The sequence below is a fragment of the Sander lucioperca genome, chromosome 11, assembly GCF_008315115.2.
Source record: "Sander lucioperca isolate FBNREF2018 chromosome 11, SLUC_FBN_1.2, whole genome shotgun sequence".
NCBI classification, from domain to species: domain Eukaryota; kingdom Metazoa; phylum Chordata; class Actinopteri; order Perciformes; family Percidae; genus Sander; species Sander lucioperca.
In genome coordinates, this window is record NC_050183.1 from 34898993 (window position 1) to 34917582 (window position 18590).

Consider the following 18590-nt stretch of genomic DNA (forward strand, 5'->3'; position numbering starts at 1 on the left):
ACATTATCCCAGAGAGGCTAAGGAGTCTTAAAAACACAGTTTGGGATTTGTGAAAGCTTTATTCTATTTGTGAAAATGCCATAAAGGGAGATTTTACTGTTTTTTGCATATGTAGACCACATTGGACCAAGTCCACATCCAAAACCACAATACCTAAACTTGTCAAAACTGGACAAGAATTAACTCACTCTCTCCATGTCATTTATTATATCCATGAGCAGGTCTTCCCCTGTACTTGTGTAAACACGATAACGCAAACTTGGTAATCTACAGTGGGCAATACAGCACCGTAAAGAAAAGACCTTTACGACAGCAGGTGTGGTGAAAATACTACCACTTTTGTCCAAAGTGGCCGCTAGAATTAACACAAACTGAAAGTTACATATAGCCACTTTAAGTCATAGAAAAATGTCTTCATGAATATAATGTGGAACTGCTGTGGACCTATCTCTGACAGCAACACATTTAGGATGTATTTGATCCTGTCAGAAGACACCATGGTGCACACTTTATCAGAGAGTGTGTCACAGCTGTCGAGGAAGTTTGACAGGTATTTCACAATCCTGTCCAGCTGGGTTTCATCATCAAAGAAGATCGGGACCCAGCGTTCCCCAGAAGTGGGGTTGCTCCTCACCTGAGACAATGGCCTATGAAGTATGAATTAAAAAAAATCTTAATAAATACTCTTTTTCTGAGAAAAGGTGAGAAAACAACACTTATGTTGAAGGAGAAGGATTTGAAGAGTAAATTAAACCACTGGCAAATCTATGACGATATTTGGATTGATTTCCAAAAGGTAAAAATAACTTTTTCTACTTTTCTTTTGAAGTGAGAAGGAAGACCTGCTCATGGATATAAGAAATGACATGGAGAGACGTGGACTTCTACGTTGAATGTCAATTAGCAAAGGCCATGCTGTGGCAATAAAATAAAACAGTTTATTTAGCCTCTCTGGGATAATTTAGTCCTGATTTGACAAGTCTTAAGTATTGTGGTTTTGGATCTGGACCTGGTCCAATGTAGTCTATATGTGAAAAATACAGTAAAATCTCCCTTTATTGCATTTTCACAAATAGAATAAAGCTTTCACAAATCTCAAACTGTGTTTTTAAGACTCCTTAGACTCTCTGGGATAATTTAGTCCTGATTTAACAAGTTTAGAAAAACGGTGAAATCTCCCTTTATTGTGTTCTCATAAAGACAATAAAGCTTTCACAAATCTAAAAGTGTGTTTTAGACATAATTAATAATTTACCTTAATGACTAACACTCATTCAATACAGTAAGAGGTTCAAAAAACGGAGGATCAGTCACTTAGCAATGTAAATTATGTTTCCCTGCTGAATCGGACAGTTTTAAGTTCCCCTTAAATTTCCCCTTAACTGCCGAATCGGAAGCTGCGAATCGGATGCCAACTTCAGCGTTGTAGTGCAGCCTCCATTTGTTCCTTAGTCCCTGTTAAAAGACAGCAAACACAAGAAAAAGATCTTTACCATTATAAATGCTATAACGGAATGTTATACTTGTTACATGGGAAACTACTCATACATTTTAGCTTTCATTTAACGTTGCTAGTGAAGTTAACAAGGTGCAGCTTTACCTCCAATCCTGCAGCTACAACTGATAAACACACCAATTTCTAAATCTCTGCTAACATTACGCATATACAGTAACGGCTTAGAAAAAGAGATGAAAATGCCACCGGACATTAAACTTTACGAACACAAATGGCATAAAAGACAGCAACACAGCTAGCTAGCTAACAGCCTAATGTTAAATGATAGGTTCAGTTAGCTTAACGTTAGCTCGGGGTGTATCTACCTAATTATAATAGCAATTTGTACCAGCATTAATGCGTAACACTTGACATTGATGTAACACATTAACGGTGATAACAAATGTACGGCAAACACTAAATATACTTACATTTAAATGTTAATTGTGCCATCAGCGATGCCGCTCCAACTCCCACTTAGGTCCACCATTGTTGTTGTTTTTTTAACGAGCCGGTAAAGCTGCGCGCATAGGATTGTGGGTGATTTGGGAGCGCGAAAGACAGACAGTGCGTCTGTCCAATCAGGAGGGTCCGTCCACTGCTAGATAGGCCCTACCTTTTCCGGTAGAAGTTAATGCCGTTGTGTTTTGTGATTTATTGAAGTGTTTTCCTATTTGCTGTCGTGTTTTCATATTTGCTGTCGTGTTTTCATATTTGCTGTCGTGTTTTTCTATTTGCTGTCGTGTTTTCATATTTGCCGTTTTGTTTTCCTATTTGCTGTCGTGTTTTTCTATTTGCTGTCGTGTTTTCCTACTTGCTGTTGTGTTTTCCTATTTGCTGTCGTGTTTTTCTATTTGCCGTCGTGTTTTCCTATTTGCTGTCGTGTTTTTCTATTTGCTGTCGTGTTTTCCTATTTGCTGTCGTGTTTTCATATTTGCCGTCGTGTTTTCATATTTGCCGTCGTGTTTTTCTATTTGCCGTCGTGTTTTCCTATTTGCCGTCGTGTTTTCCTATTTGCCGTCGTGTTTTTCTATTTGCCGTCGTGTTTTCGTATTTGCCGTCGTGTTTTCCTATTTGCCGTCATGTTTTTCTATTTGCTGTCGTGTTTTCCTATTTGCTGTCGTGTTTTCCTATTTGCTGTCGTGTTTTCCTATTTGCCGTCGTGTTTTCATATTTGCCGTCGTGTTTTTCTATTTGCCGTCGTGTTTTCCTATTTGCCGTCGTGTTTTCCTATTTGCCGTCGTGTTTTTCTATTTGCCGTTGTGTTTTCCTATTTGCCGTCGTGTTTTCATATTCGCCGTCGTGTTTTCATATTTGCCATCGCGTTTTTCTTATTGCTGTTGTGATTTGCACTTCAGGGCCACCGTACATTAGCTTCAAATAAGCCAAACTACAAAGAGCCATATGAAAGTGCAGCTTTTTTTAAATTTTTTTTATTTATTTATCCAAGGTGCAGTCGGAAGAGATGTGTTTTAGCCTTCAGCGGAAGATGCGTAGGCTTCCGGCCGTCCTGATGTGACGGGGGTAGTTCATTCCACCATTTTGGAGCCAGAACAGCAAACATGTCGGGATTTCGTTGAGTGATTAGATGTCCCTGGCTGTAAGGGAGCAGCAAACAGGAGCGGAGTGGGCGGGCTGGGGTGTATGGTTTACCATGTCCTGGATGTAAGCTGGGGCTGATCCGTTCATGGACCTGTAAGCAAGTACTAGTGTCTTGAAGCGAATGCGGGCAGCAAGTGGTAACCATTGAAGAGAACAGAGGAGCGGTGTAGTGTGAGAGAACTTGGGGAGTTTGAAGACCAGTCAAGCTGCTGCGTTCTGAATGAGCAGCATTTCCCTCTGAATTGTAGTGCAGTACCTCAAGTGCCTCAAATTATACTTAAGTACACTGCTTGAATTTCTGAAATGTGTGCAAAAGTACTGCACTGTAAAATAAAGTACTGTGACATTAAATTGCAATCCAAAAAATCTGTCCCACCAACCTTTGTTGCATTTTTTTTATTTTTTATTAATATGCCAACTTTCCACCTCAGCCAAACATAAAGACTTTTTGTTCAGCCTTAATTTCAAATCTGGCATTTTGAATCAATGCGCAGAAAATGTGTCTCAGAACAGGGGGATAAAAAACATACAGAATGCTAAAATGTTCAGTTTTATCACTCAAGTTATCCCTATCACAGGGCAGATTATGCAAGAATTATAGGGCTGGGATAAAAAAATCGAAAATTGTATGCATCGGGGGGGGGGGTTTTTGCGACGATTTTTAAAATCGATTCTTATCCCTAGAATGTATATATATATATATATATATATATATATTTTTTTTTTAACAATGATTCACCTAATATATGTTCTGTTTATACAGTACCGCTGATGGTGAATAAGTCATATGCATTTTCTGACCGAAAGCATAAAATGCATTAAATACATATGTTATGCACTTCTTTACAAATGACTGACTGACGTGATGTGCATTCTATTTAGAAAACAATTAGTTTTTAGGAATGTCTCATGATATATTGTCCAGAAGTGTATTATTCAATCGCAATACTCAATACTATCGAATCACAACCCGTTCTCACTCCCAACTCGTAAAATACGGACGCTTGAGCAGTGGCTCTCAGCGTCAGATATGACGCAAAAAGCCCCCTTTAGCGTGTGTATAGAATGCATCGGGCAGAGCAGCAGCTCCGCGGCGCTTTAAGATGACGTAGTATTAAGAGTGACAACGGTAGCGAGTAGGATGAAAGCCGTAAATTCTGCGTAGGAAGGTTGTTTGGGGTGGTAGATGGGTCAAACAACACAGCAACTCCTTTGACCCAGGAGACCGGGGTTCGTGTCCCGTTGTGTGTCACTGAAACATTCATTTAATAACCCCGCCCACAATCTTTTCCTAAACCCAACTGTCCCGTTCTTGTGCCGCATGTCAGTTAAAGAATGTCCCGACCCAGAGCGTCCAAAGTGACATGAAAAGTCCCGACCAAGTGCCTTTAGATAAAGCGTGTTTAGATATGACGCTAAAGGAGACTTTTAGCATCAATAGCAACGCCAAAGGCACATGGCGAAGCGTCCATATTTTAAGCGATGAGAGTGATAATGTGTTGCGAATCGATCTGGGACAAAGGCATATCGTCCCAGCCCTAAAGAATAAAAATACATATTTCGGGAATTTTCGGGAATGTGTGGCAGCCTTGATGAAGTTTGGTGTATGTTGCTGACAAATTGTATTTTTTACTACTTTCTACTTGAACACATACAGCTCTCAGTGATGTGCACATAGATACTTACTTAAAAGACTAAAAGTATGATTGAATAAAAAAAAAAAAAAAAAAAGTTACACCAACTTTTTGGAGATACACAAATTCTTCTGAATTATACATTGGACCTGTAAACGTCCTGGGTACTCTCACAGTCACCTGTTCCACTGTTTCTCCTTTAATCTTGATTAAACATGGCAATCTCTTTGTTTGACAATGTTTGAGCTGCTGGACCGTCGCTCAGTAAAATATGCACGGAGGCCTAAAGAACTGTAGAGTAAATTATAGACTGCTAAGCCAACATGTTTTCATAAGACACAGTCTCAGATAGAGGTCACTTTAGAGTCACTTTGTTAATCTACTCATCCATTTATTCATCTTACAGCTGACTCACATCATACACACTCATTCATTTAAAAATACAAAGAATTGTTCCTAGTATCTTCTGTATGAAAAATGTTGATCTTGCCGCCACATTAAAGCCTTCTGTTCTGACGGGTGCAGAAGAAGTTATTTATTTATGCTATATTTATATTTGTTTGGTTAGTGATGTATATACTGTTAAAGGACTTTTCCTTTTCCTTTGTTCCTTCATGTTTATTGGACCTAGGTTTTTTTCAGTCAGCTTTTTCACTAACCCATATGAACACGCCATTTTCTGCAGTTTTGTTAATTTCAAATGAGAGATTTTGAAATATGAATATGAATCCCTAAATTAGCTTTTGTAATGTAGGTGTTGACACAACACATATTATTATTATAAGTAGAAAACTGCACTTTCAATGTAATTATCAATCTCTTTTTTTAATGGTGTTTTTTTTGTTCAGTTCAATATTCAATCTTTCAGTTTTCTTTTAATTCAACAAGCAATTTGTTGTATTATAGCAGTATAGCAGAACTGAGTACACTTTAATATGTTGCAATAAATGCAAGTAATATCGTTAGCGATATTCAACATTATCGCATATGTTCCTCATATCTTGCAGCCCTACTAGAATTTCATAACAGTAAGCCCTCCCACCACTGTCAAACAGTCTTCAAGAGATTTCTGGAAATAACATTAAAAGTATTAAAAGCATTTTTTTTTTATCCCAAAATGTTTTTACCTACATTTTTCTCCCTTCTTCTTCCTCTTGCCCCGTACTTGTGATTGTTGAGGTTGAAAAAGATTAGGGGGAAATAGTGCATCATAAACTGGCTGCAGGCCTCGGGGCAACAGTGTCTGCTCTAAAGCTGGATAATCTCATATCAGTGTGGCGTGTTCATTTAGCTTAAAAGATAGGACCTTTTTAGAAGCACCTCCTTAGGTTATTATGAAGCTTTTCATACTCAAGATGATAACTCATTCTGGCACCTGTGTAATTTACTAATGTCACATGATTTTAGCCTGCACTGACTGCAAACCCCGGGAAGGAATTACAGTGCACTGCAGAGCCTCTGCAGATATGCCAGCCACTGACATTGAGGCACAACCTGGTTGGGTTGTGTTTTAACTTCTTTAATTAGATGTGTTTACTCTGTATTTTATTTGCAGAGATCATGGAAGAGCCTAGGGGAAAGGTAGATTTAATTAAGGGGCATTGATGAAAGCACACAGCTCGCACAATCTCCAAAGTGTTTCCTCTGATATTGCTGCAAAATATCCTGATGACAGGTGGTGCTGGGGAGGAGTTGACACGGCTGCGAAATAGAACAATTTGGATTCATTCTCACCATGTGTAGGTGGGAGAGTGTTATAGGTCTTCTGTTATATCACTGAACTCAATTTAACTGCTAAATAAAATCCATTTAGATACACAGACTGAAACATGAACAAAAAAAAGATGTGATTGCACATAAAGGAATTGTGATGGTCGGTGAGATAGTGGAAATGTACGAGCAGCTTTGCAATTAGCAAATGCAGGCCTGCCACATTGTCAAATGCCCTCACGCTCTGTCTCTGCGATAATTGTCACAGCCCCTCTCTTTCATTACAATCTGTCACAGAGTCAACCATATTCATTATGAATTCTTATCTGCTTGTGCTTTAACATTTGCCAGATGGCACGTCGGTATCAAAAGCTAATAATGATGTAGTAAGGAAATTAAGACTTTATCAAAAGCTACTTAATGCCAGAAAAAAGGAAAATCAAAATACATTGATGCATCAGTTGATCCTTGATGATCCCATCTGTGAAATTGTAAAAGGTGAATCATCCTATCTTAGAGCTACAGAATGCAAATTGGACAGCAAAGCTGAAATTTGATTGGGTTTAGCTCAACTAATCTCCTTTGGTCACAATTTAAGTTTGATGTTGAAAGAAATTTAATTTTTTACACAGATTTAATCTGGTTTTCTACTCTACAGGACAGATTTTACTGGTAGGATAAAATGGTATATAATGCAATGTAATGTCCATAAAATATGTAAAGGAAGATGACATGGACAGCTACACAAAATACAATGAGCCCTGAGACATGTTATATACCTGCCAAGTCCCAACAAAGGTATTTACGTTTGCCACAAGCTGCAGGTCCACTGGTCTAATTAATACATACACAGAATATCTCAGCTGGTCAACACATGGAACCATGTGATTTAAAAAGCAGCTGGAGAAAAAGAAAATGGATTTAATTTGACTAATCATATTTTTGTCAGGAATCGGTCATTGGGATTCCTTATGTATAGGACTCAAGTACCGCAGGCGTAAGCATCGTGTATAGCAGCGTAGCGCAGCTATTTTTATTTTGGCGCCCACGTTATCCAATCTGTCCGGCCACACCGGGCATGTAGCGTTCGCATATGCCCGCACGCTGCAGCGATAGTTTCGGCGTCTCCTCTATTACTACAGTGCAGCCGGATGTTTTACCAAAATAAACACATTTCAAAATAAAACAGCCAGGTTTACGGTGATTTTGGCTTCTCAGATGTGTCTACAGCGAGACAGGCGATCAGGCATGCAAAGAGAGAGACAGACAGGCGGATAGACAGGTGGGAGTGGCCTAGCTGGAGGTGGTAGGGGCTGTCGGTACACGATCCGTTCTGCCTGCACGATCCGTTCTGCACATGCGCAAGATAATACTGTTTTACGTATCCATACGACCTGCACGATCTGTTCCACGCTAGCCTATGGCTAGCCTCCACCGGGAAGCTAACGTTAGTTTAGCTAACAGCTAATTCGGCTAACCGCTAGCTGACAGCTAGATTCAGTCTAAAATAACGTTAACTCAAACGTAATGGGAAAAGCAGGCTACAGCTAAATTAAGACTTCACAGTAATAACAATAAAGACAAGTATTGAGTGATTGTATTTTAAATGAGCACAAGTAAAGTAGAACTGATGTAACAGCTGTTATATATGTTAGGTGTTTGTTATATATGTCAACGTTTATTTTCAAGTTTTATTTTGAGGGTCTTTTAAAGTTATTACATGCTGTCTCAGCTAGCAGTTAGCCGAATTAGTTGTTAGCTAAACTAACGTTAGCTTGGCTGTCGACCGGAAGCGTGGAACAGATCGTGCAGTGTCGTAAATCCTCGTACAACCGCGCATGCGCGAACATTTTGCGCATGTGCAGAACGGATCGTGCAGGCAGAACGGCTCGTGTACCGACAGGGGCTGTTGTTGGATGACTACCAAACACAGAGAGAGAGAGAGAGAGAGAGAGAGAGAGCCGAGAGGAGAAGGATCGCTTTGTGACCGGCGCGTAGAAATACGCGTCTGGTATGAATGGCCAGGCACACAGTCAGGCACGTATCTACACTACACGACACTTACACCTGCGGTGTGTTCCCGGCGTAAGTGTCTACAGCCATGCTGACGGTTTTGTGAGATTGTGGCTGAGCACAGCGGTGGGTTGAGCTAATGTTCACATTACCATGCTAACATGCTCACAATGACAATGCTTGCATGCTTAGCAGGTTTAATGTTCACCATCTTAATTTAGTATTTTATGGTGTTATATATGTGCCTCATTCCTGAGCGAGTAATTGTATGTTTTGAGCACAGAGAACTATCTTTTGCAAGCACATTACATTGCATTTTGAACAGAAACTAACACTCGCAAAAAATAATTTAGTTTGAGTAAACAAAAACCTATTCTGTGCTCGATAAATGTATTTGCTTGTCTTTCTCTGTGCGTAGGTAGACGCTGCTGCGCTCCGGTCATGTCTCCCTCGCTCTACAGACAGATATTTAATAGTTATTGAGATATTTCAATAAACCTAATACCTAATACCTAAAGTCAACCGCATGGCGGCGCTAAAGGGAACGTCAAAAGATCACCAAAGTTTAAAATTCATTGTCTGGGAACCATGAATATATGTTAAAACGTTGAGCTTCTGATGGCACTAGAGGTAAATTCAGAGGATTACGTTAGTCATTAGAATGTATCCTCTAGGGCAGGCATCACCAAATGGCGGACCGCGATCCAGCCACGGACCAAGTGACGGTTCTGTCCGGACCGTGACCAATTTCTGATCAATGAATGAGAAAACAATCTTGTCCTGTTTTCTTTTACTTACAGTGTAAGCCTCAAGTTATTGTTCTAGCAGCTATGTAACAACTTATTTTTCTATGCTAAAATATCCTACTTTGATAATAAATATTGTTTAAATGATAAGAAATGTGTGGTCCTGATTTGATTTGATAGAAACAGGCGTTCAATTCAATTTGATTTATAGTGTCAAATCATAACAGGAGTTATCTCAGCACACTTTACAGATAGAAAAGGTCTAGACCACACTCTATAAGACCCAACAATCCCCCCCGCTGCCAAAAGCAAGCATTTGGTGTGACAATGGCGAGGAAAAACTTCCTTTAACAGGCAGAAACCTCGGACAGACCCTGACTCTTGGTGGGTGGCCATCTGCTGCTGCTGTTTGGGACACAGAGACAGTGATACAGATATACATATATACAAAAATATTATTCATAATAATTATAGCAGTTGGTATGATGAACAGTGGCAATTATAGTAAAAATAAAGATAATAGAACTATGACTATAAATAATAGTAGTAGCAGTGCAGGGTGTAGTAGGGCGTCGAGCAGGACCACGCAGCAGCTGCAACCACGAATTAGGTGCCACCCCAATCCAAGGAAATCTGCGAGGTGAGAAAACATAAGGACTTTGGGGAATAAGCTCCCCGGAGCTAAATTAGTAACAAGCATCACTGGGACATGAATGCACACAGATGGAAAGGAGCCCAGGGTGTCAAAGGAAGTTCCCCGGCAGTCTAAAACTATTGCAGCATAACTAAGAGCTGGTCCAAGGCAGACCTGAGCCAGCCTACAAATATTGGTAGATGAATCCGACAACTATGAAGAGAAGCAGAGTTAAGGAGGGGGTGCCGTGTCTGCAGAAACACACCCTCCCTCGCTGGTAGGGGGGTAGGCTATTGATTGCAATTCAGACCTTTTGAGTTGCGGACCTTTGCTGGGAGAAACTTTTAGTAACTGGACCTCTTACCACATACCACTGCTCTAGGGACATGAATATATGTACAAAATTTGATGGCAATCCATCCAATAGTTGTTAAGATATTTACATCTGGAAAAAAAAAAAAGTGGTGGGCCCACCGACCAACATACTGACACTTTTGTCACTAGAGCCATACTGTGACTGTTGCTAAAGAGAAGACAAACAAGATGAGTGTGACATGACTCTGTTGTTGTACTGATGGAATTATTGCTGTGGAAATGTACACTATGCTGAATTTATTCAGAAAACAGGTACACATAGTGGAGGTTTGCATCAACAGCTAATAACATCAACAAATTAAAATGCAAGCAGGTTTCTTACTAAATTATGATACAATACAACAGGGAAAATTAGAAATACTGTTTCAAGGCTTTCATCCTTCTGTGATTCTACCATTAATCTTATCTAAACTGCAAGTAAAGCCAGTTATTAATATGTCTTTCCTCTTGAAAAATAGGCCCAGAACAGAGGGAGAATTTCAGCAATGCACAATAAATAGCTGAGAATATTAGGCTCATGGGAACTAGAGGTTTGGTCCTAGATTTTCCTCCCTCAGTGACATCTTGAATAGTTCAGGAGTTATGTACAAAAGTTGTGGAAGATAATGTCTGGTGACATAGACTTGTTGTCACATTTTTCATCCACTACTATCCAGTCCCTTTGCATTCTGATCACACCTCTTCAGGCAGATAACTATTTCCTCAGGATTAATGTCCCAGTTTCAGCATCCTCCAACACATCACAGTTAATGACCTTGATTTAAATCACAAGAAGGTATGTAGGAACTCATATTACTTCCAAACAAGAAAATAGATCAGCCTTTAGGTGTTGTTTTTGTCTGCCCCTGTGCTACACAACTTTTGGCCTGCAGCTATCAGTGAGATAGGCAATCGCCTCTACTCCTGGTTTGATTGATTCAATGCAGGTTTACCAAGCTGGGACACCTTGCTCATGCATATGCTGTTTCTTATTTCTGCATTTTTGTTTGTTTTGTTGTCAGATACTCTCTGCATTTGCTGTTTGATTGCAAAAGCTTAAAGAGTTTGACGCCCTGAATAATCGTGTAGGTTATGTGGCTTTACCAAAGTGAAAGGTATGATAAGCTCAGAGGATGAATTAGTGCTACTTTAAGCTTGTCACATTTTTAAAAATTTCCAATAATTCCCAACATCAAGGCTAAGCTGATGACAACATCACAAAAATGACAAAAGTCAAGTAGAAGCAAAGCAAACTGCTTATAGGCCTATAAATGATTTAAGGCTCACAGGAGGTGAATCCTGAAATGTGTGACATTCACATTACACACACACACCTCCCCCTCAAAATGCACCAACACACTCTCTCTCTCTCTCTCTCTCTCTCTCTCTCTCTCTCTCTCTCTCTCTCTCTCTCTGTCTCTCTATGTCTTGTCTCTGTCAGTCTTGATTTCACACACCTGAAATACACAACCACATAGTTTCCATTGGATGACTGTTTGCAGTTATGTTAAGCCTAACTGACACCATATTTTGATTACAGTAAAAGTATATATACTATACATATAATACTTAAAAAAGTCCATGACAAACACATACAGTGGGAGTGACAACGTAATAATTATGCTGTAAATGGTAAATTGTAGTAAGGTAATGCAATAAGTGTTTCTCATTAGAACATCCTTCCAGTAATCTGAGAAACTCATTAAAGCTGAATAACAATAATTTGCTTTACCATTATTACATTATTACATTTACCATTGCAGGTTTATTAATTAAATTTTTTTAAAGTGAAAAATAGATGGTAAGCAGAACGTCCAAAGTGAAGTAAAAAAAATGTAAATAGGAAAGTCATAACTGTTCAAATTAACTCTTAATTAAATTAACTTAATTTTGTGGCAAAGTCAAGTAATTTCAATTGAATCATCGCGATCAGTGGATTCACGCGCAGGACTACTAGAAAACCATTTTGACAGTGCTGAGCTTTTGAGAGGACAGAAAGCCAGAGAGTCCAAAAACAGAGGAGGCTATCATAGCTGATTTGCTGTGTTGCACATCCACTTTTATTTCACCTCCGCTGCCAGAGTGAAAGAAACACCGGTACAAATGTCTCTTGAATACACTGTATATGTTCCTGTTATCAAGCTAGCTAGCTCAAGCCATTGTGACTGACAGCGCTAGCATGTTCCCAGCTAGTTGGGCTTATTAGTGTTAACCCTGCAAGCAGTAGTTCACCAACTAGCTCACTAGGTCGCCAAGCTTCTAGCACCTCCTATTACTCAACGACATGCAGATGGATTCTGTTCCATTATCTGATGTGACTGGGCTGGTATGCAACCAGTGCTTAATTTGTAAAGTGGGAGGTCCAGGAGCGCCGAGTGGGGGTGGATCCGACAACTCAAAACGGGGGTTGGCAGTAACGGAACAAAAACAAATTACACTGCCTACGTAGCTTCTCTGACTAAAAAAACCTAAACAACGCTGTGTGTACATCAGGGTAATGTTTATTTTAATTTCAGAACATGCATTGCATGGGTACAAAATGTAATGTCTCCACATTCTTGATCGGCAGAAACGATTTTTGCTTGTTTGGGATCCGACTGGCCAGCGTATTTGAACCGTTCTCTTAATACATCCATGATTTGAACAAGTTAAGCAAACTTTGTTGTCTTTTTGACATTTTTGTGAAACGAGGCTAACAGCAAACTCAACCAGCACAAGCGCAAGTGTCACTTGAAGTGACTCCCCTCCCTCCGTCCCTCCGTCCCTCTCACCCCTCTGTCTTACCCTGAAAATTCACCTTAAAACGCATCGAAAATGCAAACACAAGATTTTTGTGGAATTTCAATGGGGAATAAAGACTAACAAGACAGATAACAACATTGAACACTACACAAACAGTGATTTATTTTTTTCATTTAGGCGATTCATTTTTCATAGTGTCACTCGAGGTGCTGGATCCAATAAAAAAGGTTCCGAATCCAACGTCGGAGGTGCCGGAACATGTTCAGCCGTGTTCTGGCTCAAATTAAGCCCTGTATGCAACTGCTATTTCCATTCCACAAAAATTCTCAGCTTTTCTGTATGTAACTGAGTGGACTTATGCCGACCTTTTACCAAATTACTTTTCAAGCTAAGTCTTGCTTGAGTTATGGCGCGATCCCATCATCTTAATCATTTGGTGTAAGGTGGTCATAAAACTCAGTCCGAGTAAGTCTTCTTCCCATCTTGACGTTCCGACAAAATCAAACGTGTTTGATTTATCGTAAGTCTTGGTAGTTAAATTTAAAAGTTAAATCACCTGAACCTTGTCAACAACCAATGGGTGCACTCCACCCAGCATCAAACAGGAAGCCACAAACAGGCTAGAGCCAGTGTTGTGTATGATTGTAACGACAACGTGCTAAGCTAAAAAGGGGAAGTTGCAGATTTTGACATTCATCTGCATGTACGGCAGAACAGAACATCTGCAAACTTTCCCTTAAGTTACCAACTAACGCAAGCGATAGCTAGCTAGCTTGGTTAAACATTTTCAAAACAAATCTAGTCGTAGTCTTGCAAAGTGTGAACCTGCAAGATCCCCAGTCTTTGCAAAATCTTATAGTCTGTGACTATAAACTCAGTGATTATATGACAGATTTTCTATAGATGTGAGATAGTGTCAGACTTTAGTCTTAAAGTCTTTTCAGAGTCGTTTAGTGTATGGTAGGCATTAGTAACATACAGTATCCTACAGTTATCAACCCCTGTAAAAAGTGTCACCAAGTTCTCCATTTATCACATTTTCACCATTGCAACAAACTGAAGAGGTAATGGTAAAGGTCACATCTTTTATCTTGAGGCACATGTGTTGGAGACCTGTTACTAAGATGTCTGCAAACTCATTGCACTGCTGTTGTAGAGGTATATCCCCTCACCCCCCTCACGCACACACACATGCATCATGCGTCACCAGCAGGTGCATCCTTAATCGGCCTACTACTGATAGTAGGTATGGTGTCCCTCTGAATAGGGGATTAATTATTTTTAACCATTTATCCAACAATTTTCATTTTCTAATCATTTTCATGCAGTCACCAAAATGAGTGCCAGCTTCTCTAAACATTGTATCAGTGAGTGGAATTCTCAGGAGGGAGCTAAACCTTGGAGAAGTCGCTCAACGTGGACGAGCACTTTAACCGATATGTCTTTATTCTGACTAACCTACCTGTAGCTATGTTTGCCAGTGTAATTATTTCATTGAGCACTAAAGGGTATACAATCAGACTATTTAAGATTAGATGTAGATTAAACGTAAATCACATTTGTTTTGGGAACCGATGTGAAATTAGTTTCCAGTGAGTTTCATTGGCGCTCACTTGATTAATGAAAATAAAATCATCTGCCTTCAATATTGAGCAAACGAAGAGGATAAGAGACATTCGGTTGGAAATTAAATAATATATAGAAATAATAAACCAAAACTGGGTAGTAAACTATGCAGTGTGTATAAACTGAAGTGTTCCAAGACGCAGCAGGTTGCAGTGACGCATGTGTGACAAAGCTGAGCGCATGCCTGCACAGAGCCAATAGACAACAGCTTAAAATGGAATGAGAGCATTTATGACATTTATGTCCATGAGACAAATGACTAACAAACATGAGTCACTGTGGTATAGATAGACTTTAGCCTCCAAATGTGATGTTACTGTGATACAGTATACAAATTGTAGCCTAGAGGATGTCAAATATTAAAAGATCACTTACCACCTATGGTTTCCACTATACAAGTACATTTTAGCACAATCTGTTGTGTAAAATTATTCTTAATTTTGGGGATCTTTTAGATTCTGTTACATAGATAAATACACAGATGTTATTTTCTATTAAGCTCTCAAAGCTGTGAACGAATGGCAACATCTGGATTTGATCTCACAAGGCCTGAGGAGTCTGACTAATCACAAGAGTAACCCAAGTAAACTATTGCAGATGTGAGATACTTGCAGGGACTGGCTCACCAAATAACTTCATTTAAATTTGCAGAAGTTACTCTGTCAATGTGAGGGGTGATGGGTCATCTCATTTCCCTACCTCTCAGTGCAACATGATCTGCCACAGTCTGTAAAGGGATATGTTATTCAAAACTTATCAAATACCATTGAAGCTTTAGTGCATAACTTTTTTATATTAACCCTTGTGTTGACAACACAAGGGTCAACACAGGGTTTCTTTCAACCAAATTGCATAAAAAATAACATAGATGCATGGATGTACGTTGTATTGAACCCATCCTTTGATCTTAGCTATTAGTCAAAATAACACATAATTTCTGAAAAATTAGGTATAATGTCATATGAATTAGGTTTATTGAACGGTAATATAAAAAGCGTTGAAAAGCGTTAAAATAAGTGACAAAAACGTTTAAAAACAGCGTCAAAAGCATCGAAAAAAGATGTTAAAACTTCGGAAAGAACACCAAAAATTCTACTTTGACCCAGAAAAACAACAAGTTCATGATTGACGGGAAGACAACACAAGGGTTAATGAACATCTGTTACATTCAAGCCATTGCCAAATGAGTTGATACAAAGCTAAATAAGACTATCAGCTCCACAAAACTCTCTCTGTATTTCTCAGTATGGCTATGTTCAGAAACCGGTGTTGTCTGGCGACTTAAAATTGAGTGAAGATAATTACCTCTTCTCAAGATCACAGAAGGCTTGCATTATGTGGATGCGCCGACAGTTTTGTTGTCATTACTAGAAACTACGCACTATAGCTTTAATGCATGTTCAATGTTCTATGTCCATGTTCTAATTTAATTTAACACACTTATGTGTTAGGTAGAGAATACGCACTGACACACAGACAGGATATTTTGAAAGACAAACTTGCGCAGACAACAATAGAGCTTGGACTTTGAAATGCTGCAAAGAATGCTCATTAATTGTGTAAAATAGGTTTCTCTCCAAAGAAGTGACATAAATGGTGTAATGCTGGGCTTCATGGGTAGATATGCTGGCTAATTTGCTCTTTAAAAGAAGGTTAAGGTGTTTTAAAGGCCTCAAATTGGTCTTTTCTCCTTCAGAGCAAGTTTTGAGTGCCAAAAATAATTAGGGAGGTGCTGATTGTTATGGAACCCATATCACACTAAGGCAAAATAGACAGCAGGGAGGATGCCATGGGAAGCTTTAAGAGTCTCATTTGAGGTAAGCTGAACTGATGCTCATTATAAACTGTATGAGTTGTGTGAGAGATAGCAATACAGATTACATAACTACCTGGAGCCTTTAAAACAACCATTTGCAGTTTGTATAGTCATTATTCGTGGAATTGAATTTCTGTATGGAAACACTATTTTAAATGCATGATCTCTCAAGCCACGAGGAGGCCTGAAACTATAATCAAGAGACTGTCCTCACCCAAAAACTCACACCATTGGTCATTTGTTCAAATGCTTAAAGCAGCAATAATTGATTTTTTTTTGTGTTGGGGGGGCAACTTTGGGGTAGTGAAACAAGCTGTAAACACAACACTGACACATCAATTTATAAAGTTGTTGTGGCAAACATGTAAGCAACCAGTTGTTTTACACACAGCAGACATGCTGCAACATGCAGCAGGATTCATTTTTAGTGTTGTTGCAGACCACCCAACCATGTATTCTATATATTCACTCTCCTTTTGGCTCTGTTTTGGCCTCCACCACTTACTGAAGGAAATACCTACCTTTCAACAACTAGCTGCTGTTTGGCGCTGGGCAGGTAGTGCACGGTTTATCAGAGCTTTTTCGCAGTGGACAGCGACATGCTGGATTTTCTTTTTGATTTTATTAGAACGGTGAGAGTGAACCAAACTGTAAAGTTGCGGGCCAGAAAACCAAAATAGGCCGACACGACACCAAAACACTCTTTAGCGTTAACCAAGTCCTGAAATTTGTCAAAGCTTAAACAAAACTTAACCATGGAGTTGACAGAACAGAGAATACTCATATGTTTTTTTTTTTGGAAGTCAGTGAGTATGTTTACATGCACACCAATATTCCACTATTATTCCAAATATGACAATATTCCGAATTTGATACAGGTCATGTAAACAGCATATTCCGGTTGAATATACCGAATAAGGCCTTTTTCCGAATATACCATTTTCCGATCAAGACGTGGGATATTCCGGTATTATTCAGGTTTTAGCAGCATTCTTTGGACATGTATACAGCGCATTTGGAATATGCGTCTCAATATGGGTTTTGGTCAGCATCGGCATATGGTCAGCTCTGTGCATTGCTATGGTTGCTGTACACAAACCAGCCAACAGTTTGCAAGACTGCAGATCCCATAAGAAGGAGAAACACAGCTACTTTTAAACATTATCAAAGACTTGGATATCAACAGGTTTTTGGATATGCGCACACATCGCTAGGCTGACCTTTTCAAGAAGCCAGTTGAAGGAATGAAAGAGGGAGGGTGTGTTCGCACGGTCCAACAAGTCCGCCACCGCTGGTAACTTTGAAAAAATCGTATTTTGCATGGCTACATGTAAACGGGAATATTATTGGAATATTCACTTTCATTATCCACATAAACAGCTTACTTGGAATGACATCTTTTTCAGAATAAGGGCAAAACTGGAATATTATGTGCATGTAAACGTAGTCACTGACAAATGATCTGGTCTTCCTGCCGATAGGAATGCCAGATCAGAAACTGCTCCCATCAGTATTTTTGGAAGGCAATGACAAGTTTGAGGTTTAGGTATGAAATATGAATTGTTAACATTCTGGATTATAACCTTTCCTACTTAAGTTAGCTTTGCCGTTATTGTAGATGCTGACTGTAGACGCAGATAAATGTACATTGCACCTGTGATATCACACACAGTTTTCGGAAAAGATCCTTTAAATATGCATTAAATAATTTTTTATATATATATGGTTTTTAAGCTGCTCAGAGCGCTACTGTGTTCATCAGCTAAAATGTAACTTTGCTTGCCATTTGGTACTATAGTAGTAGGTACAAAATGTACAGAGCTTTTTCCATGTTATTATCAACGTTTGTCAATATGTAAAAGGCCCTTACGGAAATATTTCAGTGTATATTTACCTTCTATATCTTAAATGGGCCTCTAAAAAATGCCCATTGTAGTGAGTGACCACGTCGCCTAATAAGTCTCTGACCAGTGTTTACCTTTCTCTTCAGTCTCCCGAGTCCTGACATAACCTTTCGTAGTTCATCCATCACCGAGGACAGGTTAAACTTACTCAATGGCGAAAATTGTAACTGTAACTAGTGCTGCATTGTAATGTACTGCATTGTTAGGCTATTATTATTACTATTATTATTATTATTATTAACACACATTGATAAACCCTTCCCATATCGTAGCCTAAGACATTATGTGATTCATAACTACAAACACATGATTTC

At 39.1% G+C, this 18590-nt stretch overlaps 1 protein-coding gene across 1 annotated transcript in view; it reads left to right on the top strand.

Moving 5' to 3' along the window:
* Positions 1-18590, top strand: part of LOC116063358 — a 104570-nt gene that overhangs the window by 40238 nt on the left and 45742 nt on the right. The gene's annotated exons all lie outside the window — the stretch shown is intronic.